The sequence below is a fragment of the Capricornis sumatraensis genome, chromosome 8 (assembly GCF_032405125.1).
Source record: "Capricornis sumatraensis isolate serow.1 chromosome 8, serow.2, whole genome shotgun sequence".
Lineage (NCBI taxonomy): Eukaryota > Metazoa > Chordata > Mammalia > Artiodactyla > Bovidae > Capricornis > Capricornis sumatraensis.
In genome coordinates, this window is record NC_091076.1 from 44,755,765 (window position 1) to 44,779,638 (window position 23,874).

The following is a 23,874-nucleotide window of genomic DNA, read 5'->3' on the forward strand; positions in this document are numbered from 1 at the left end:
ATGAACTCCCCAATTATAACTTTCATATCTCCCTTTGTAGAAGTTTATTATAGTCTTAATTGAAGCAACCTACTAGGTTACCTGTCTGAATTTGCTTACATTACTTCCTGGATATTTCTTCAGAAAGAGGAGTTTTTCCCATTTCATTTTTCAGCCCATAACAGTCAAGCTCCCCAATAATACGGCTTACTACTCTTGCCTTCTGCTGTTTGATGGATGTCCTCAATCCCTTCAGAACTAAAGTCTCTTAAATTTTATTCATTCAGTTTTCCATGAAATTCTTCCTGCTGAGGCTCATTTTGGTTACACACTATTCTTCTGCTCTGGCTGTAACTGCACACAGAACAGGGGATGGTGGTTATTCTCTAAGACTCTGTTCTTTTCAGTCATCCTCTGCATACCACCTCATACCTTTTCATTCTATTATTCAATATGTATGTACATTTGAGATATTGATGCTAAGTTAAGGATTATTGGATAATTGTACACTGCAAGACAGACTAAAAAAATCATAGATAATCTGTGAAGGAAATGTGGTACTGTATGAAGTTTGGACAACTATCTTGTAAGATTTTCTTTATTTTGACTGTTTGCATTCTATTCCTCAAAACATTTTCATATTTAATCAGAGATGGGTCATAGTGCTCCACTTAGGGAAAGATAGTAGATGGGAAATTTTCTTAACTTATTTGTAATTTTTTTGAAATATAAAGTTGATGTACAATATTGTTTGAGTTTCAGGTGTATAGCAAAGTGAATCAGATATATATATAGATATATATATATGTATGTATGTATTAGATATATATAAATAAAATCTCACCTCTGTTTTCCATACTGTTCATGAGGTTCTTGAGGCAAGAACACTGAAGTGGTTTGCCATTCCCTTCTCCAGTGCAACACGTTTTGTCAGAACTCTCCGCCATGACTCATCCATCTTTGCTGGCCCTGCAAGGTATGACTCATAGCTTCCTTGAGTTACACAAGGCTGTGATCCATGTGCAAGAAGGCATAGTGCTTGTCAAAGGAGATCTTACTAATAGCCGGGAAAACAAGAGAAACAAACACAATAGAGAAAGGGAACGAGATACCCATATGAATGCAGAGTTCCAGAGAATAGCAAGGAAAGGTAAGAAATGCAAAGAAATGGAAGAAAATGGGAAAGACTAGAGATCTCTTCAAGAAAAGTGCGGACACCAATGGAACACTTCTTGCAAAGATGGACAGAAATATCAAGAACATAACAGAAGCAGAGAGATTAAGGAGCAGTGGCAAGAATACACAGAAGAACTATACTAAAAGGGTCTTAATGACCTGGATCACCACAATGGTGTGGTCACTCACCTAGAGTCAGACATCCTGGAGTGTGAACAAAGCTAGTGCAGGTGATGGAATTCAGGCTGAGCTATTTCAAATAATTAAAGATGATGCTGTGAAAGTGCTGCACTCAATATACCAGCAAATTTGGAAAATTTGTAGTGGCCACGGCACTGTAAATGGTCAGTTTTTCTTCCAATCTGAAAGAAAGAAATGGCAAAGAATGTTCAGACTACTGAGCGACTGCAATCATTTCAAATGTTAACAAGATTATGCTCAAAATCCTTCAAGTTAGGCTTCGGCAGTTTGTGAACAGAGAAATTCCAGATGTGCAAGCTGCATTTAGAAAAGGCTGAGGAGTCAGAGATCCAATAGCCAACATCTGTTGGATCATAGGAAAAGTAAGGAAATTCCAAAAAAGGAATTACATCTGTTTCATTGACTACTCTAAAGCCTTTGACTATGTGAATCAAATAAAACTGTGAAAAATTCTTAAAGAGATGGGAATACCAGACTATCTTCCCTGTTTTCTAAGAAGACTGTATGCAGGAAAGGAAGCAAGAGTTGGAACCAGACTTGAAACAAGAGAGTGGTTCAAGACTGGGAAAGGAGGATGTCAAGACTGTATATTATCACCCCGCTTCTTTAACTTATATGCAGAGTACATCACAAAAAATGCCAGGCTGAATGACTCACAAGCAGAGTCAAGATTCCTGGAAGAAATATCAACAACCTCAGGTATACAGATGATACCACTTTTACAGCAGAAAACAAGGAGGAACTTAAAAGCTTCTTGATGAGGATGAAATAGGAGAGTGAAAAAGCTGGCTTCAAACTCATCATTCAAAAAACTAAGTCCTGGCATCCGGTTCCATCATTTCATGGCAAATAGATGGGGAAAAAGTGGAACCTGTGACAGATTTTATTTTCTTAGGCCCCAAAATCTCTGCAGCCAATAACTACAGCCATGAAATTGGAAGCCCCTTGCTCCTTGGAAGAAAAACTATGACCAACCTATACAGCATATTAAAAAGCAGAGAAATCACTTTCCCAACAAATGCCCCTATAGTAAAAGCTATGATTTTTCCAGTAGTCATGTGAGAGTTGGATCATAAAAAAGGTTGCGTGCCAAACAATTGGTGCTTTCAAGCTGTGGTGCTAGAGAAGCCTCTTGAGAGTTGCTTGGACAGCTAGGAGATCAAATCAGTCAAATCCTAAAGAAAATCCACCCTGAATGTTCATTGGAAGGACAGAAGCTGAAGCCTAAGCTCCAGTACTTTGGCCACCTGATACAAAGAGCTAGCTCATTTGAAAAGACCTTATGCAGGGAAAGATTGAAGACAGGAGAAGGGGGAGATAGAGGATGACACCGTTGAATCATTGACTCAATGGACATGAGTTTGAGTAAACTTCCGGAGATGATGAAGGACAAGGAATCCTGGGGTGCTGCAGTTCATGGGGTTGCAAAGAGTTGGACATGACTTATTTCCTGAATAACAACAATAACTCTTTTTTAATATTATTTTTTATATACATCATTCCCAAGTATTCACTTGAGTTCCCTTTGCTATACAGTAGGTTCTTCTTAATTATTTACTTTGTACATAGTAACATGTATGTGTCAATACCAGTCTCCTAATTAATCCCTCACCCCTTCTTAGCCACAAGTTACATGTTATTTTTTCTACACCTGTGATTCTGTTTTATAAATAACTATTTGTATCATTTTCTTAGATTCCAATATCATATGATACTGCCTTTTCTTTTTCTAACTTACTTCACTCAGTATGACAGTCTCCAGTTCCTTGTATGTCGCCACACATGGCATTTTTGGTTCTTTTTATGGCTGAGTGATATTCCATTGTATATATATAACACATTTTCTGCATCCATTTATCTGTCCTTGGACATTTAGGTTCCTTCCATGTCTTGACAGTTGCAAACAACTTGTCAATGAACATGGAGGTGCATGTATCCTTTTGAACCACATTTTCCCCTGGATATATGCCCAGGAGTGGGATTGTTGAATCATATGGTAGCTTTATTCTTGTTATTTAAGGAAACTTTAACTGTCTCCACAGTGGTTTACCAATGTATATCCCCATGAATAAAGCAGGAATATTCCCTTTTCTCTTGAGAGAGTTGAAGCTTAGGCAGTCCAGGTTACCTTTAAGGAGGAGGTGAACATTCTCACTCATGCTTTCTTTATGCCTTGTGCAACAAGGTGTCTTGCCTGAGAACTGGCCTCTCTAGGAACTAGTATTCACATTGCACAGTGTCTTATTGGTGGAAATGCTTTTCTTAAGCTCTATGTTAATGATTATAATTGTAACAAATCTTGCCTGGGAACCTATTTCTCAAGACTTGTACCCCTGAGCTGTTGCCCAGTACCGTTCTCCCCAGCTAATCTTGTGCCAAATTATCTCAAGATGTGTGACTTGGGAAAGGGTCTGGTGGAACTCTTACAATCTTTTTTTTTTTTTAATTTTTTTTAATTTTTATTTTTACTTTATTTTACTTTACAATACTCTATTGGTTTTGCCATACATTGACATGAATCCACCATGGGTGTACATGCTATCCCAAACATGAACCCCCCTCCCACCTCCCTCCCCACAACATCCCTCTGGGTCATCCCTGTGCACTGGCCCCAAGCATGCTGTATCCTGCATCAGACATAGACTGGTGATTCGATTCTTACATGATAGTATACATGTTTCAATGCCATTCTCCCAAATCATCCCACCCTCTCCCTCTCCCTCGGAGTCCAAAAGTCGGCTATACACATCTGTGTCTTTCTTGCATACAGGGTCATCATTGCCATCTTTCTAAATTCCATATATATGTGTTAGTATACTGTATTGGTGTTTTTCTTTCTGGCTTACTTTACTCTGTATAATCGGCTCCAGTTTCATCCATCTCATCAGAACTGATTCAAATGTATTCTTTTTAATGGCTGAGTAATACTCCATTGTGTATATGTACCACAGCTTTCTTATCCATTCATCTGCTGATGGACATCTAGGTTGCTTCCATGTCCTGGCTATTATAAATAGTGCTGCGATGAACATTGGGGTACATGTGTCTCTTTCAATTCTGGTTTCCTTGGTGTGTATGCCGAGCAGTGGGATTGCTGGGTCATAAGGCAGTTCTATTTGCAATTTTTTAAGGAATCTCCACACTGTTTTCCATAGTGGTTGTACTAGTTTGCATTCCCACCAACAGTGTAGGAGGGTTCCCTTTTCTCCACACCCTCTCCAGCATTTATTGCTTGCAGATTTTTGGATCGCAGCCATTCTGACTGGTGTGAAGTGGTACCTCATTGTGGTTTTGATTTGCATTTCTCTAATAATGAGTGATGTTGAGCATCTTTTCATGTGTTTGTTAGCCATCCGTATGTCTTCTTTGGAGAAATGTCTATTCATAGCAGCCAGCTGAGAAGTACATAAGGCTCCACATAAACTAGCGAGGCAGGCACTCTCTTGCCTCTCCCAGTGACTTTACTGGAAGCTTTCTCCAGCAAGCTTTCACTGTTACTGTGATAAATTTCATTGCATGAAGTGGTGAGTGGCTAGGCCTGCATCTTTTGGTCCCGGGCTGAATCCATGTCTCTGGAGGGCACGGTCATATGCATGTTAGCAGTCTCAATAATAAGCTGCCACTCTCCCCAGCATTTACTGTTTGCAGTAGCTTTGAAGATGGTCATTCTGACTCATGTAAGATTAGATCTCACTGTAGCTTTGATTTGCATTTCTCCAGTAAATATTGATGTCAAGAATCTTTTCATGTGTTGTTTGGCCATTCATATGTTTTCTTTGAAGAAATGTCTATTGGGGCCATCTGCTCATTTTTTACTTTTTTTTTTTATACTGAGCCACATGAGCTTTTTATAAATTTTTGGAGACAAATTTCTTGTTGGTCTCATTTTTTTCAAATATTTTCTTCCATTCTGTGGGTTTTCTTTCTGTTTTGTTTACAGTTTCCTTTGCTGTAGAGAAGCTTTTGAGTTTAACTAGATTCCATTTGCTTATTTTTTAAAGTTTCCTTTAGGAGAATGCTCAAAAAAATCTTGCTATGATTTATGGTAAAGAGTGTTCTGTCCATGTTTTCATCTAAGAGTTTTATAGTATATAGTCTCACATTTAGGTTTTTAACCCATTTTGAGTTTATTTATGTGTATCAAAGCAGTCAATCCTAAAGGAAATTAGCCCTGAATATTTATTGGAAGGGCTGTAGCTGAAGATAAAGCTCCAATACTTTGGCCACCTGATGCAAAGAGCCAGCTCACTAGAAAAGAGCTTGATCCTGGGAAAGATTGAAGGCAAAAGGAGAAGGGGGCAGCAGAAGAGATGGTTAGATAGTACCACAGACTCAATGGATATGAATTTGAGCAAACTCTGGGAGACACTGGGGAACAGTGGAGCTTGATGAGCTACAGTTTTGGGGGGTTGCAAGGCACGGATATGAATGATTTAGAGACTGAACAGTTAAAGAATATTCTTTTTCATATTTTCACTTGGAGCTATGTATTCTCCCAGAACTGCTTGTTTGAAAAACTGTATTTCCTCTATCTAAAGAAATGAAGATATTTTAAAGTGGTAATTTAGGCTAATATATGTTTTTTTTGTGTATAAGCTGTTATTTAATAACATCTGGAGACTAATACATCTATTGAAAAAAGTGATCACCGGGGGGAAAAAATGACTTTATACTCTAAAGATGATAAAATTAAAGATTAAAAGGCTGATGTCAGTCAAGTTCACATAAGGTGATTTAAAATACTAACATTTCAGTTATTATCATTGCTAGCATTTCCATATCATTAACATTGAAATTAGAAATATTTACTAAAATGATGCATTTATTGAGATATAGAGTGCATATTCCAGCTATTTTCAGAATAGGCAATCACGTGTAGTAAGCAAAAAATAAAGAGAATATTTATAATTTTATGCCAAATGGCATGTGACCTTGTGATACATTTTAGTTACATCTGAAATAAGGACAGCAAGAAGAGATTAGTTGGTTAGTTGGTTCTAAACAGAAGCTTTAGTTGTCAGTGTAGCAGGCCATCATGTAAGTTTATTCAGTTTATTTTATTTCTGAGAGTTTAAATATGGCATTACTTGGTTTTAATTTTTTCTCTATTACTGTTGCATTTGTTATGCACTGTACACAAATATTTGTTATTTTTATACTTACTACCTTTGGATAAAATAGACAAAAGTTGTCTTAGGCAGAATAAATATAATCCTTTTAGATAGTATCAAAACGACAGAAAGGCAAGGGGTTTGTGAACATGGTTTGTCAGAACATCCATTCAAAAGCACTCAAAAAAGACATGGATGAATTTCTCCCAAATATTTTTACTTTTAAAACTTAAGAAGTAGAGACTATAGTCTCCAAAATACCCATGTAATAGTAAAGTGCCATTTATATATTAAATAATATTAAAGACAAATGACACAAATACATTTTCTAAAGTAGTGAAAAGATTAAATTTCACGTGTTTTTGAAGTAAGCTGTCAGGATTTTGACATTGTCAGATTTCACAGAGTTTGTGATATATCTGTATTTTTTCTTTACTTTTTCTACATGATTTGAGGAGTTTCCATATGGTATAGATATAAAAATAGCTGTTGTTCTTCATAGAAGCCCCTGTTTGAACTCCCTTTTGTATTCATTTCCTGTATTTTTGGAGGAAAGAAAATGAAAAGACTCATTGTGTAGACAGCCTCTACCTCTCATGACGCAGAAATCCCACATGCTGATCTGATTTTTACTCTTTCTCCAGTGGATAACGTTCTGACTCAGACAATGACCACTCACAATATAAGCCTTTCTGAGATGACTGCCATGGCCTGTTCAGACAGCCCAGGGTGGAGAGACTCTTGTGGTGTGGGGAGCTCAGGCCTTCCACTTCTGGGAGGCAGTACTGAAAGGCGGATGTGACCCACTCCTCCGACTGGATTGTAGGAGTCTGTACAAACAGCTTGACAAGTGATACTACTATCAGTATTGATTCTGAAAAAGCATTTCTTCTATTTTCTGTGAAGGTGAACAATTGTTAATTTCTGTCCCCCAGCTTCCTACTCATAGTTCAGTATGTGAAAAGGCCTCTGGGTAGGACTGGAGTGTTTCTGGATTATGACAATGGAGCTGTGAGCTTCTGGTATTTCCAGAGGATCTCTCATATATAGTTTCCTTCCTTCCTCCTTCTCCTCCTATCTGGGGCTTTTGGTTGCCTTTGGTCTCCATGTATTGTCAAGTTCTGTGATGGTTTATTTGATGACCTTCTTGTCTGAGGAACATACAGCCCTGAAACATCACGTGAGGCTACAGGATAATACCTGACTGTCTCTGATCTCACTGTGACTTAATGGAACAGTCTAATTGTGTGTTTATAAAGTAGCATAACCAGGTTGAAAATATAACTTTGTTAATTAAATTTTCTATTAATACAACTTTTGTGGAACATTTCTTGAATATAATCAGTGGATATTCATTTTACTTATAATAGTTTTATTAGAATAAAAGTTGCATGCCATAAGTATCATGTACACTTAAAGAAATGTGTCTTCCTTGCATAGTTGAATCATATTTGAGAAGAAGAATTAAGTGGTATATAGCTCAGCCTAGTAAACTAAAGAAATAACTCAGTTTTTCTTCAAGTGTGACATACTCGTGTGGATTCATGCATTTGACAAACAGGACTGTGAAGGACTGTGAAGCCCTTCCTCTTTGTCAAACATTTAGACTTTCTTTAAACCCTAGTCATCCACCATATCATAGCTCATCAACAGCTTTTACAGGAAGCTTTTCCTGATTATCCAGACAAGTTTGTTTTCTATTAAAAATACTCTCTGGTCAGATACCATTTCATCATAATACTCGACAAAATTTCTTTAACTAACTAGGTGCATTGTACTCAGTTCAGTTCAGTCGCTCAGTCATGTCCAACTCTTTGTGACCCCCTGAATCGCATCATGCCAGGACTCCCTGTCCATCACCAACTCCCGGAGTTCACTCAGACTCATGTCCATTGAGTCAGTGATGCCATCTAGCAATCTCATCCTCTGTCATTCCCTTCTCCTCCTGCCCTCAATCCCTCCCAGCATCAGAGTCTTTTCCAATAAGTCAACTCTTCGCATGAGGTGGCCAAAGTACTGGAGTTTCTGCTTTAGCATCATTCCTTCCAAAGAAATCCCAGGGCTGATATCCTTCAGAATGGACTGGTTGCATCTCCTTACAGTCCAAGGGACTCTCAGGAGTCTTCTCCAACACCACAGTTCAAAAGCATCAATTCTTCAGCTCTCAGCTTTCTTCACAGTCCAACTCTCATATCCGTACATGACGACTGGAAAAACCATAGCTTTGACTAGACGGACCTTTGTTGGCAAAGTAATATCTCTGCTTTTTAATGTGTTATCTATGTTGGTCATAACTTTTCTTCCAAGGAGTAAGCATCTTTTAATTTCATGGCTGCAGTCACCATCTGCAGTGATTTTGGAGCCCCCAAAAATAAAGTCTGACACTGTTTCCACTGTTTCCCCATCTATTTCCCATGAAGTGAAGGGACCAGATCCCATGATCTTCATTTTCTGAATGCTGAGCTTTAAGCCAACTTTTTCACTCTCCACTTTCACTTTCATCAAGAAGCTCTTTAGTTCCTCTTCACTTTCTGCCATAAGGGTGGTGTCATCTGCATATCTGAGGCTATTGCTATTTCTCCCAGCAATCTTGATTCCAGCTTATGCTTCTTCCAGCCCAGCGTTTCTCCTGATGTACTCTGCATATAAGTTAAATAAGCAGGGTGACAATATACAGCCTTGATATACTCCTTTTCCTATTTGGAACCAGTCTGTTGTTCCATGTCTAAGGGATTGCAAATTCTGAGAGAGCAAGCACAGTCTTTGCCTTACTTACTTCTCTGTTCCCACTATCCAGTTCAGCACTTAGAACGTGGCACACAATAAATATAAGGTGGATGAATAAGCAAATACATGAATGAAAGAGTTAAAATTCTGAAATATTACTCTATGGTTATTAAAGTTTTTCAAAATCTACCTAACATATTATGCATGCTGCTGCTGCTGCTAAGTCACTTCAATCCTGTCCGACTCTGTGCAACCCCACAGACCGCAGCCCACAAGGCTCTCCTGCCCCTGGGATTTTCCAGGCAAGAGTACTGGAGTGGGATGCCATTGCCTTCTCTGAACATATTACACAGAAAATACTAATGGATAATGTCAACAAGAGACAGGAAATTGATTTTCAGAGTCATAACCAATAAAAATTTCATTAGCTTGAGATTTGAAGTATATATCATGTAATGTTATTATATGGGGCTTCCCAGGTGGCACAGAGGTAAAAAATCCACCTGTCAATGCAAGAAGCACAAAAATGCGAGTTCAATCCTTGATCAGGAAGATCCCCCTGAGAAGGAAACAGCAGCCAGCTCCAGTATTCTTGCCTGGAAAATTCCATGTACAGCGCTGCCTGGCAGGCTAGAGTCACTGGGGTCTCAAAGAGTCAGAAGTGACTGAACCTGTGTGTGCACACACACATGCACACACACACACACATACACACACACACACACACACACACAGAGTGTACATTGCCTCAGATGATGAAAGAGTCACTTGTGATGTCCCTTTTTTTAAAGATCTGAGATGTCTCCTGGCTTGGTCTTGATCATTTTGCTGTCGACAACACTCCACCAAGATCTAACTATTTTCTTGCCTGGGGAGCTGAGTCATTTACTTCAGGTCAATATTATTGGGACGTGAATGTGACAGGCTGTTGCAACCTGGCTATGGGATTCTGTAATGGTTCTTGATCCTGGGAGAATGACATGGTCCTTGACTCGGAGGGAATTTTTCTGCTTCTTTGGATCAAAGAGAACAGTCTGTGCAGGCTCTTACCCCCTCCCCACATTCACCTCAATCTGTCAGAAGGCCTCTGGGCCCGGTGGGGCTGTTCCTGGTTTATGATGGTGGTGTTGTGAGTTTGCCTGTGTGGCCAAAAGTTCCGTCATTTGGAGTTTCCCCTACTGATCTTTCTCTTTTGCTCTCAAACATTTTATCTGCTCTGGACACCACTGATGAGGGAGAGGTCAAAACTCTGACCCCAGGGGTCAGGAATTCGAATAATGGAGATTTTTAATTTAGTGCCCACTTGACTCTCTGTAATTTCACCTTCTTTTATGAAATCTATTTTTAATGTAATATAAGTATATAAATTTGTTTTGTTTTCTTGAAATAAATATAATCTCTCTGGAAATATTGTGCAGTTGTTATCCTGTCTTGTCTGTTTGTTTGATTTCTAAGAGCTGGAGGTCAAGGCATATCATTTATGTTTCCCCAGCTTAATGGGTTAAAGTAGTAATACAGATTTTTCTCACTGGCAGATCTGGAATTCTCTTCTCCCTGCTATGCATCTCCAACATCATCTTCCTTCAGCATGTCTAAGTTTAAAAGTCATTATTTCACAGATTTATTTTTAAAGTTACTGACCGAATGAGATCTTTTTTTTTCAGAGAGACTTGGCACATCTCAAATTTTTTTCTGTATAAAGTTCACAGCCTAATATTGGCCGTCCCATTTAGTTTACCTGTTAGTAGAATGTGTGTATCTACCGTCTGTACAGATAAATTCTACACAAGTAGCACGAATCTATCTGTCTAAAATATATTTGTTTGAGTAAGTTAATAGAGGTAGCAGGTCATATATAAAAACATAATCTACTAACATATTTTTTAAGTAACTAAGTTTTATTTTCTGCTGTAACCAGCACTGAGGCACCCCACTCATCAAGCAGCCTGGAAACAAAGCAAGTGAACCAAGAGATAGGGAAGGCCAGTGCAGGCAACAAATGAGACTCAAACAATGAGGTGGCGATTCCTCTTCAATGTGAGCTTCCTGGGTCCCCCGAGTAGCTGACAGCATCAGGCCTCAGCCTCTTGCCTCAGCCTCAGTTGCCGTGAGTGGGGAGCCCCATGCTCCGAAAGTTCCAGATCACCAGGGAAAGCTGATGGAAGGATAGCTGATGGAAATGCATAAGAAAGCAAGGCCTTCAGTGTCCACCGACCCTCAGGTCACTGTCATTCTCTGTTAATTCCTCCCGATGACTCCTCGGTTGCTGTGGGTGGCTGGGATCAGAGATCTGTGCCCACGTCCACCTCCAGGGAGGGGAAAGGCACTGAGTGTGAGCTACGGTCCATGTTCCGGCCTGAAGGCTGCTGCGCTGCACCCACATTATGTTGGGCCCCAGCCCGTTCCCCGCGGGAGCTGCAGCAGCTCCATCCGCCTCCTCTGGGGGCCTCACCTCCTGAGCAGGACTCTCCTCACTGCAGCCACTCCAGTGGGAGGTGCCCCAGAGCCCAGGGTCACCTTGGCCTCTCCCCCAGGGGCCCCCCTTAGGCCGCAGGGACGGCATGGCGCCTCTGGACAGCACACGTCATCCACCGACTTTCAAAGCTGAGTCAGCTGGAGGCATCTGGCTCCCTGATCTCAGCCTATACTAGTGATCAGGAGAGCAGGGTACTAACCCTGAAACAGAAATGCCGATCAAGGAGACAGGACAGAAATCGCAGAGAAAACCCACACACCTATGGTAACCTTACTGTTGACAAAAAACGGCAACAATGATTAGTGGAGCAGATAGCCTCTTCAGTAAGTGGTGCTGGGAAAACTGGACCGCTAGCTGTAAAAAAGTGAAATCAGTGCACGTCCTGACACCATAAACCAAAACTCAAAATGGATTAAAGGCCTAAATGGAAGATCATACTCTATAAAATTCTACAGGAAAACATAAGCAGAACATACTTTGATGTAAATCACAGCAAGATATTTTTGACCCACTTACATGGAAAAAGCAAGAGAGTTCCAGAAAAACATCTATTTCTGCTTTATTGACTATGCCAAAGCCTTTGACTGTGTGAATCACAATAAACTGTGGAAAATTCTGAAAGAGATGGGAATACCAGAACACCTGACCTACCTCTTGAGAAATCTGTATGCAGGTGAGGAAGCAACAGTTAGAACTGGACATGGAACAACAGACTGGTTCCAAATAGGAAAAGGAGTACGTCAAGGCTGTATATTGTCACCCTGCTTATTTAACTTATATGCAGAGTACATCAGGAGAAACGCTGGACTGGAAGAAACACAAGCTGGAATCAAGATTGCCGAGAGAAATATCAATAACCTCAGATATGCAGATGACAACACCCTTATGGCAGAAAGTGAAGAGGAGCTAAAAAGCCTCTTGATGAAAGTGAAAGAGGAGAGCGAAAAAGTTGGCCTAAAGCTCAACATTCAGAAAACGAAGATCACAGCATCCAGTCCCATCACTTCATGGGAAATAGATGGGGAAACAGTGGAAACAGTGTCAGACTTTATTTTTGGGGGCTCCAGAATCACTGCAGATGGTGACTACAGCCATGAAATTAAAAGACGCTTACTCCTTGGAAGAAAAGTTATGAGCAACCTAGATAGTATATTCAAAAGTAGAGACATTACTTTGCCAACTAAGGTCCGTCTAGTCAAGGCTATGGTTTTTCCAGTGGTCATGTATGGGTGTGAGAGTTGGACTGTGAAGAAGGCTGAGTGCCAAAGAATTGATGCTTTTGAACTGTAGTGTTGGAGAAGACTCTTGAGAGTCCCTCGGACTGCAAGGAGATCCAACCAGTCCATTCTGAAGGAGATCAACCCTGGGATTTCTTTGGAAGGAATGATGCTAAAGCTGAAACTCCAGTACTTTGGCCACCTCCTGCGAAGAGTTGACTTATTGGAAAAAACTCTGATGCTGGGAGGGATTGGGGACAGGAAGAGAAGGGGATGACCGAGGATGAGATGGCTAGATGGCATCATGGACTCGATGGACGTGAGTCTGAGTGAACTCCGGGAGATGGTGATGGACAGGGAGGCCTGGCGTGCTGCTATTCATGGGGTCACAAAGAGTTGGACACGACTGAGTGACTGAACTGAACTACTAAGGTAATGAAAATAACAAAAATCTTGAAAGTTTTAATGACTAGTACCATCCTACCACATGGTCTTGAATCAGCATATTTTTCCTCAATTTCAATTCTGGGTCTTTATTAGAAAAAATATCAAACAAACTACATGGAAAACATATATGCTCTCCTATATTCATCGTAGTGAATATGATCTCCTGTGTCTCTGAATCTGAAGTTTTACTCTGGGCTCCTTTTCCCCGTCACCCTCTTTTACTGTTTTGAAGGCTTCAAGACATAAACTGCTAAGCATTTGCTACCTATGCTTTTAAGATTCAAATTCATAAAGTTCTTCAAGCTTGTAGGCTAATTTTCCCCAGGTTGCAGGTAACAGAGGCAAGTGCCTCTGAGAGTCAGGACAGTGGAAGCAGACAAGCCAAAAGAAAAATGAGAAAGATTTTTTAAGAATGATGCAAATTCACCTGATGTTTCTGCCTGATTAATATAATATGAGAAAAATTCTGATGAACTTTTTCAGGTTAGTGTGTGTTAGTAAACACTGATGAAGCCTGTGGCACCGAAAGAGGAACTCTTGCAGGAATCCTCACCACAGTAATGAGTCTGTCTTGCTGTCCATGTGCAGGCCTGTGACCCCGGAGCTCATTTCAGGAGCCATCACTGGGTGATGGTCAGGCTCAGCCCCTTGCTGTGAACTTGAGGCAATACACAGGTCACTACTTTCCTGTGCCGTGAAAAGTAATGAGAGAAACGTAGCTATGATTATCCTACTCTTTATAAACTCAGAATTTTTGCAATATTTCCCAGTTTCTTCTGTAGATTTGCTAATTGTGCTTGAGACTGATATTTTTCCAGTCAGAACTCCCAGAAAATCATAGCCTGTTATTTTTTTCCAGAAAGAATCTAAGTGGAGACTCCTCTACGAGAGACAATTTTGTTGTTAATAAGGATTTTACTGGACTCCCCTTTGGTTTCCAAGGTGTAAAGTTCCTAACAGTACAGGACCGTGCCCTCTCCTGGTCTCCGGCCTCTATGTCATCTAAAAGTGAAAGTTACTCAGTCCTGTGCAACTCTTTCCCACCCATTGACTATACAGTCCATGGAGTTCTCCAGGCCAGAATACTGGAGTGGGTAGCCATTCCCTTCTCCAGGGGATCTTCCCAACCAAGGGATAGAAGCCAGATCTCCCACATTGTAGGCAAATTTTTTATCAGCTGAGCCACAAGGGAAGCCCGAGAATACTGGAGTGGGTAGCCTATCCCTTCTCCACCGGATCTTCCAGAGTTAGGAATTGAACTGGGATCTCCTGCATTGCAGCCAGATTCTTTACCAACTGAGCTATCAGGAAAGCCCCTATGTCATCTAGGTTTTTGGTATGTTTTTTTTTCTCCTGATGGCTCAGTGGGTAAATAATTCACATAAAATGTAACGCAGGGGACGCAGGGGACACATGAGACACAGGTTGGATCCCTGGTTGGGAATGTCCCCTGAAGGAGGAAATGACAACCTACTCCAGTATTCTTGACTGAAAAATTCAACGGACAGAGAACCTTGGTGGGCTACAGTCCAAAGAGTTCCAAAGAGTCAGACATGGCTAAGGACACATGCACTGTGCACACAAACAAGTATTTGAGAAACTTTCTCAAAAATCCTAAACCCTTCCAGGGCAATAAGTTTTTAACTTCAATATATAATTAATTCAAACTGCTCTTACTCTAAAGAATCTATGGTCAACATAGGAAGCTATTAAGTGAAATGAAACTTGGAAATTAAGACAAAAATCTCTTAAATCTTCCCATTAAAGAGCTGTAACTTCCTAGACAACCTACTTATGTTAGGGGTTTAGATTCCACGTATGATCCTTACAATTATTTGGCTTAAGACAATTTTAATCTTTTTTGTCAATTCTTCCTGATTTTACAAATAATTAATATTCTTTGTGCAATGAATAATAGATTCATTTATAATGCAAAGAAAATGAAAAACCAGCAATGGCACCTTTGGGAATATAAAATATTACCATATTATGTTTTCAAAGTATAAGTTATATCCAATTTAAACTTTCCCCTTTTTCTCAGGCCTTATTTCAATTTTCAACTCATTGAACTTCATTCCCTTACCCTATTCCATGTCAGGTAAGGCAAAGATCGCTGCATTGTAGAGAACAAGCGGGCTTGCTATGATGGAACAAGCTGAGTCACTGCTACTCAGAAAGTCACTGCTACTAGAAGGAAAATCATAGTCTCTTTTCTCATTTGTGGGCTTCTCTGGTGGCGCTAGTGGTAAAGAACCTGCCTATACAGGACACATAATAGCTGAGGGTTCTATCCCTTGGTTGGGAAGATCCCCTGGAGGAGGGCATGGCAATCCACTCCAGTATTCTTGCCTAGGTCATCAAAGTTACTACAAACAGTAAGTTCTGGAGAGGATATAGAGGAAAGGGAATCTGCCTACATGGTTGATGGGGATATACATTGGTAAGGCCACTGTGAAAGATACTTAAAATTCCTTAAGAAACTAAAGGTAGAGCTTCCATATGATCCAACAATCCCATTCCTGTGTATATATTCAGAAAAATGTGGTTCAAAAGGAAAAATGAGCCCAAACATTCATAGGCAAACTGTTTACAACTGTCAAGACCTGGAAAGAACCTAAATGCCCATGGACAGATGAATGGATAAAAAAGATGTGTTGCATATATATAATGGAATATTACTCAACCATTAAGAAGAACCAAAAATGCCACTTGCAGCAACATGCATGGACCTGGAGACTGTCATACTGAGTGAAGTAAGTCAGAAAAAGAAAGATCAATATCATATGATATTGGAATCTAAGAAAATGGTACAAATAAAATTATTTGCAAAATAGAGTCACAGATGTAAAAGATAACTTACTAAAAATATCTTAGGAGCTAGGAAGGGTGGAGAGATTAGGAGATTGGGATTGATGTAAACACATTACTATGTACAAAATACACAATGCTATATATATATATATATATACATATCACTATGGGGTACTACTGAAACTAACACAATATTATAAATCAATGATATGTCAGGATTTTTTTTAAATAAGTAAATAAATTTTCCTGTCTAGTGTCTTTCCCTGAGTAGAGCATCATGGCTCTCTTTGATAACTTGGAAAATGTTTTGAGGAATAGAATGTGAATATAGTCAAAATAAAGAAAATCTTAAGAGATAATTGCCCACGCTTCACAGACAATATCACATTTATTTAACAGATTGTCTGTGATTCTTTTAGTCTACCCTGTAGTGTATGACTATGCCATAATCATTAATTTCACCACCTAGTATTAATATTTCAAATGTGCATACATATTTAATAACAGAATGATAAAGTATGAGATTACATGCAGGGAATGACTAAAAGGCCAGAGTCTAAGAGAATAACCACCAACAGCTATTGTGTTTGCAGTGTGTGCAGTTATAGACAGAGTGAAAGTAATAGTGTGTAATCAAAACCAAAACAGAGCAACAAAAAAAGCAAAAGCAAATCCTCAGAGGGAAGACTTTCATGGAAAACTGAATGAAAAGCATGAAATTTAAGAGAATTTTAGTTCTTAAGAGGTTGAGAACATCCATGAAACAGGAGAGGCAAGAGTAGTAAGTGATATTATTGGGGAGCTTGACTGCTCTAGGTTGAAAAATGGAATATGAAGAACTCTTTCTGACAAAATACCAAGAAAATTATGCAGGCAAAACAGAAAGATTACCAAAAACACTGGGTAGACATAGGTCCCTATAATTGGGACTACGATAAAATTTTATAAAGGGAGATGTGAATCCATAATTGGGGAGTTCAATTATATTTCTAAACAGAACTTCAAAAATTAGGAATGTGCTGTCAACCTCTGACTTTTTACCTGAGATTGGATTACGACAATTGGATTAAGTAGGTTTCAAAACGTTTGCATGCAGTTGTTGTCCTCTGGCTGCATTTACAACTTTTGAAAAATTGAATCGTGGGCACCTATACCTTTTCACCAGAGAAGGCAATGCCACCCCACTCCAGTACTCTTGCCTGGAAAATCCTGTGGATGGAGGAGCCTGGTAGGCTTCAGTCCATGGGGTAGCTAAGAATCGGATGCAACTTCCCTTTCACTTTCACTTTTCATTTTCATCCAATGGAGAAGGAAATGGCAACCCACTCCAGTGTTCCTTCCTGGAGAATCCCAGGGACAGGGGAGCCTGGTGGGCTGCCGTCTATGGGGTCACACAGAGGCAAACACGACTGAAGTGACTTAGCAGCAGCAGCAGCATACTTTTTTACAAGGTTGATAACCCTATCACTTGGAGGAGTTGGGCATGACCTTTGGAGAACATATAAAGCATCCAGCAAGGAGCCAAGCTTATCTCCAGAGCTCAGAGGTGTTGAGTTTAGAATTGACTGGACTGTGGAGACCTTTGAAAGTTTTTGCCACCAGGAGGTTTCCACCTAAACCCTGAACTGAATTTAACAGAGTTACTGAACAAGAGAGAGATTTCTGTAACAGTACTGAGGTGAGTTCCAATTCAGGTAAGATGAATTTGTGCTATGTTCATTTGAAAATGAAACTTTAATGGTAATCATGGACACAAATGTTAAGTTTTTCTTTTATTGATTTGTAATATTAAGTAATTTAATCATTCTTATTTCATTACCTTATATATTCCTAGATGTTTTTAGGTCTTAAAAGAATGGGAATCTGTGTTTGTGGAAAGAGCAGAGGGGACTTTGGGAGAGAGCCAAGACTCTGGAAAAGCTATAAAGGGACAAGACAAAAATTGTAATAGCCAATACTTTTAATTTTATGTGCTTGGAAGACATTTTTGTTCTTTTAAAATTACTGAAATTAAAGAAAGAGATTTCTTTTTATCTGAATTTAGATACGCGCAAAATAGTTGCAGCTAACTTAGGCCGAGAATATGTTCCAGAACCTGAATTGATTCTATGAAGTTGGGAGATTTTTCTTGTCCAAGAAAAATGAGTCCCGCAGATTTAGCAGATATGGCAGGGAGATCACTGGACTTGGAATGTTGTCTGCCCAGAGCATTCTGAGGCAATTATTTCTATTTCTTAAAGAGCTGCTGCTGCTGCTGCTAAGTCACTTCAGTCTTGTCCAACTCTGCGACCCCACAGACGGCAGCCCACCAGGCTCCCCCGTCCCTGGGATTCTCCGGGCAAGAACACTGGAGTGGGTTGCCATTTCCTTCTCCAACGCATGAAAGTGAAAAGTGAAAGTGAAGTCGCTCAGTCGTGTCCAACTCTTCGTGACCCCATGGACTGCAGCCTTCCAGGCTCCTCCGCCCATGGGATTTTCCAGGCAAGAGTAAAGAGCAGTGACTTCACTTTAATATCTGGGAAACTGAAGGAACAATCTCGTGTCTGCACTGGGTCCTGTCCTGTGGGAATTGCTGTGGCATAAAGTGAAACAGACAGCAAAGGAGAGCTCTCCTGAGAAGCAGCAGTTCTGACGTCCAGTGTCTCCTGTGTCCAGTGCACGAAGGCCGGTCCTTACAAATTAAATATTAAAAATACTAACAATGGGTCTTTAATCTGTAACAGACTAACATACAGCCAACATTTTCTCCCAAGAATTATAGGTACTGACGGAAAGAAATAAATTACTAGCTAGGAAGAGTAAGAGACACACCATAAAAATTATCCCATTGGTGAACATAACACTCAACTAATGACTTTTCTTTGTTTTGAAAAATCTTATTTTCTTAGTATTAGCACCTAGGAAAGCAGATGTATTTGGATGAGACTGAATGAAAAGATTTTCTCTACCATATTTTATTGGCGTGACTATGTCAAAACATACATGAGTGTGTATGTAGACTCATATATGAGACTGAATGAAAAGATTTTCTCAATAACATTTTATTGGCATACATGAGTGTGTATGTGTATGACTCTGAGGGATGTGTGTGTAGAAGAAAATATGAAACAGCTTAGCTACTGCGCATAATAGTTGATTGAATCAATAATATTTTGTGATGTGCATCTCAAAAAAATGATGCCTTTTAAATATTTCCTTCTGCAAGAAAAAGGTTAAAGATGAATGATTCTCCTTTGTGGTTACTATAATCCATTTATAGTACATGTAATTGAATTCTGCTGATGAAATGATGGATATATAAATTTACACCAAAACTTCTTCTATATTTCAGAAGGGGATAGACAGAAGTTTATTTCCCCTTACCATCGAATGAAAAAACATAGGGAAAAGTAGCTGTATAAGTAGTACTCATAATTTCCATAGTCACCTGAGAAGGGAGAAGAGATAGAATTCAGTGATGTAGTGTCTATATTTTCCTCATAGGAGTAACATGTACATCCTTGCTAGAGTCAAGATCCTATCATTTTAGATATATTGATTAATATTCTTTCTGTGTGCATGCCTGCATGCTGATTTGCTTCATTTCTCTCTGACTCTTTGTGACCCCATGGACCCTAGCCCACTAGGCTCCTCTCTCCATTGGATTCTCCAGGCAAGAACACTGGAGTAGGTTGCCATGCCCTCCTGCAGGGGATCTTCCTGACCTGGGAATGGAACCTGAGTCTCTGACGTCACCTGCATTGGCAGATGGTTCTTTAGCGTCACTAGCAAAACCTGGGAAGGCCAATATTTTCTATACTAGGTTAAAAACTTCCTAGTACAGGTATCAGTGCATGAAAGAAGTTAGGATAGCACTAAATGATTGAATTGGCAGTTGGATTTCCCTAGTAGTTCAGACAGTAAAGCATCTGCCTGCAATGGAAGAGACCTGGGTTTGATCCCTGGGTCTAGACAATCCCCTGGAGAAGGAGATGGCAACCTATTCCAGTATTCTTGCCTGGAGAAACCCATGCACAGAAAAGCCTGGTGGGCTACAATCCATGGGGCCGCAAAGAGTCAGACACGACTGAGCGACTAACACACACATGCACATACACACAAGTTTCATATTATTGTTAGAGACCAGAGTCTCATAGCCCTGCTGCCTCATATTCGGGTGCTAAGTGCTTTACTTGAAGGCACAGTAGACAGGATGGCAAAAATGAAGGGCTAACCACTGTCCATGGACATCATCATGTTTATGAGTTTCCTAGGGCTCCACAGCACATGAACCCACATGGGGTGGCTTAAAACCAGTGTATTCTCTGACAGTCCTGGAGGCTGGAAATCAAGGTGTTGGCAGGGCCATAATTCCTCCAAAGGCTCTGAAGGGATTTGTCTGTCTCTTTCAGTGTCTGGTGATTCCTGGAATTCTCAAATTATGACAGATTAATTTAAATTCAGCCTCTTCATATTGACATTTTTTGCTGCATCTAAAACACCCCTCTTTTTTATCTTATCAGGACTCCAGTCAGCAGATTTCGGATCCACTCTCTACCCTGAATGGTCTCATCCTGACATCCTCCAGGTGATTACATCAACAAAGACTATTTCTAAAATAGTTCATATTTAGAAGTACTGGCTGTTAGAATTCGAACAAGATTTGGGAGGGCATAAGGGGGACATTGATCTGACTACCTCATCCAACAGAATGAAATTTATTGCCCTCAAATCTGAGGTCTCATGCTTTGCTGGAGGAAGTAAAAATCTCATTTATTTACTTATTTTTTTTCTTGCTTTGCTTTGTAGGTAGTTATATGCAGTAGGGAGAGAAACTGTTATGGTAAGATTTCAGATTTGCCAAGTTTGGCCAATGAATTTCTTAGAATATTCTTCTAGGACTACAATTACTGTGTGAGAGGCAAACATATTTTTTAAGAATTTTAATGCATATAATGAAAACATCTGTGTTAATCTCACACAAACATATCAAAGTATGTGAAGGCATACAATTTTACTCTCAATAAAACTGGATATTATCCTGCTTAAAGATTTACCAAATTAATAGTTCAATAATGTTTAATACTTTATAATAATAATTAATTATTAATTTACTTGCTTTCAACTTAATATATTGGAAGTTATTTTTTTTCAATAATACATAATCTGCTAAAACTTAGTCTGAATTTGATATTATAAGCATAAAATACAACATTTAATGTTTCCCTTAATTAATTTTTATAATAGCATATTAAAAATGATTAGAACTATAGACCTCTGAACAATATTTATATGAAAGTTATGAATGTGATGGGTTATTCTAATAAAAATAGTGTTTTCAGGAGCAGTTCATTCTTATTATCAAAATATTATAAAATATATTTAGAGAGATCAAACTTTTTTTAAAAAGCAAAGAAGTTTACTGCCATGAACATTTCTGAGAATTTTAACACTTCCCACATATATTTCTGTACATGATTTCAGTTTTGGCTGTGTACATCAATAAGTAAAAATATATATAGAAAACTGAGCCATATCTTTTCACTGTTTTTTTAAAGTAAATATTTCATTTATTTCATTTTTCAATCATTTTCTATTGTTTGTCACTTAACCACTAGATGGAAAATACATTTATAATTAAATTTGAAAATAGATGAAGCCAGTTTCAAAAAATCATGAAGTCTGATATTGTCAAGCATTCTTTGTTCTAATAAGTAATCATATCATTCTAGACATACTTTAGACCACCTCAGGTTTAATCCAATCGATTTCAACAATGCCCATGGATGTTTAAAAATGAATTGCTCATATTTAATAATCATATAATCAGAATTAAATTAGCCAAGGATGACAGAATTTGGAGTCTCTGTTTCTTTAGTTCCAAAATTATCCTCAATAATTATTCATATTTTCATGTATGCTATACTGTGATAGAAACTGATTAGAACTGAAGGGATTAAAAAGTCCATTCTAAACATGACCTGTTAGTAGATCCTCAGCTCAGTTCAGTTCAGTTGCTCAGTCGTGTCCGACTCTTTGAAACCCCATGAATTGCAGCACACCAAGCCTCCTTGTCCATCACCAACTCCCGGAATTCACTCAAACTCACGTCCATTGAGTTGGTGATGCCATGCAGCCATCTCATCCTCTGTCGTCCCCTTCTCCTCTTGCCCTCAATCCCTCCCAGCATCAGGGTCTTTTCCAATGAGTCAACTTTTTGCACCAGGTGACCAAAGTATTGGAGTTTCAGCTTTAGCATCAGTCCTTCTAATGAACACCCAGGGCTGATCTCCTTTAGAATGGACTGGTTGGACCTCCTTGAAGTCCAAGGGACTCTCGAGAGTCTTCTCCAACACCACAGTTTAACAGCATCAATTCTTCGGCGCTCAGCCTTCTTCACAGTTCAACTCTCACATCCATACATGACTACTGGAAAAACCATAGCCTTGACTAGACAGACCTTTGTTGGCACAGTAATGTCTCTGCTTTTTAATATGCTATCTAGGTTGGTCATAACTTTCCTTCCAAGGAGTAAGCGTCTTTTAATTTCATGGCTGCAATCACCATCTGCAGTGATTTTGGAGCCCAGAAAAATAAAGCCTGACACTATTTCCACTGTTTCCCCACCTACTTCCCATGAAGTGATGGGACCAGATGCCATGATCTTAGTTTTCTGAAAGTTGAGCTTTAAGCCAACTTTTTCACTCTCCTCTTTCACTTTCATCAAGAGGCTCTTTAGTTCCTCTTCACTTTCTGCCATAAGGGTGGTGTCATCTGCATATCTGAGGTTATTGATATATCTCCCAGCAATCTTGATTCCAACTTGTGCTTCTTCCAGCCCAACATTTCTCATGATGTACTCTGCATATAAGTTAAATAAGCACAGTGACAATATACAGCCTTGATGTACTCCTTTTCCTATTTGGAACCAGTCTGTTGTTCCATGTCTAGTTCTAATTGTTGCTTCCTAACCTGTTAGATCATGTGAAAAAAAGGTCAGAAACTATCACAACATGGAAAGATGCATATTCAATTACTTTACTAAAGTATAATAAAATATGGAGGGAATTGAAATAGAATGTGAGACCCTCAATATGAGAACAGAATGGATATTTATTATAAAAATCAATGGCGAGAATAAACCAGCCCTGGAGGACTTTGGTAGTGGATGTTAATGGAGAAGAGAAAGGGCATGAATCTAATCAGTGTTGATTGGGTTTATCCCAGAGAACTGTAGTAACCTAATCAAAGGAGGGACTTCAAGGATCCTGATAGTCAAGCATCTCAAAATCAATGTTTCTGTTTCCCTTTTTTCCTGTTCAGAGATGTTTTAAGTTGTCTGACCCTGGGAAACTCTGAAAGTTACAGGTGCTGACCCAGCCAGAGAGCATAGAACTCCTGACCTGATTGGGTGGATTCTCCTGCTGGAATTGATGAGACCAATTCTGCAATTTTATGGTGAGTAAAGAGTTCTGAGTAGTGGATTTCTTCTATATATATATATTCATTTTAACACTCAGCAGACTTCAGAATTTCTGAAGCAAATGAAGTACTCCCAGCTAATAAAATATTTGTAATTGCTTTCAGTTCACTCTTGGAGCTAGACAATTATAATACCTTCCAATGTTTAAAATTTGTAGATGAAGATGAATGATTCTGCTAACTTATGGTTTCCATGGTGTAAAACTAAATTGTGAATTTGGGGATGGGGAATCCTATACAGATAGTTTTTACATTTGGCATGATGCCT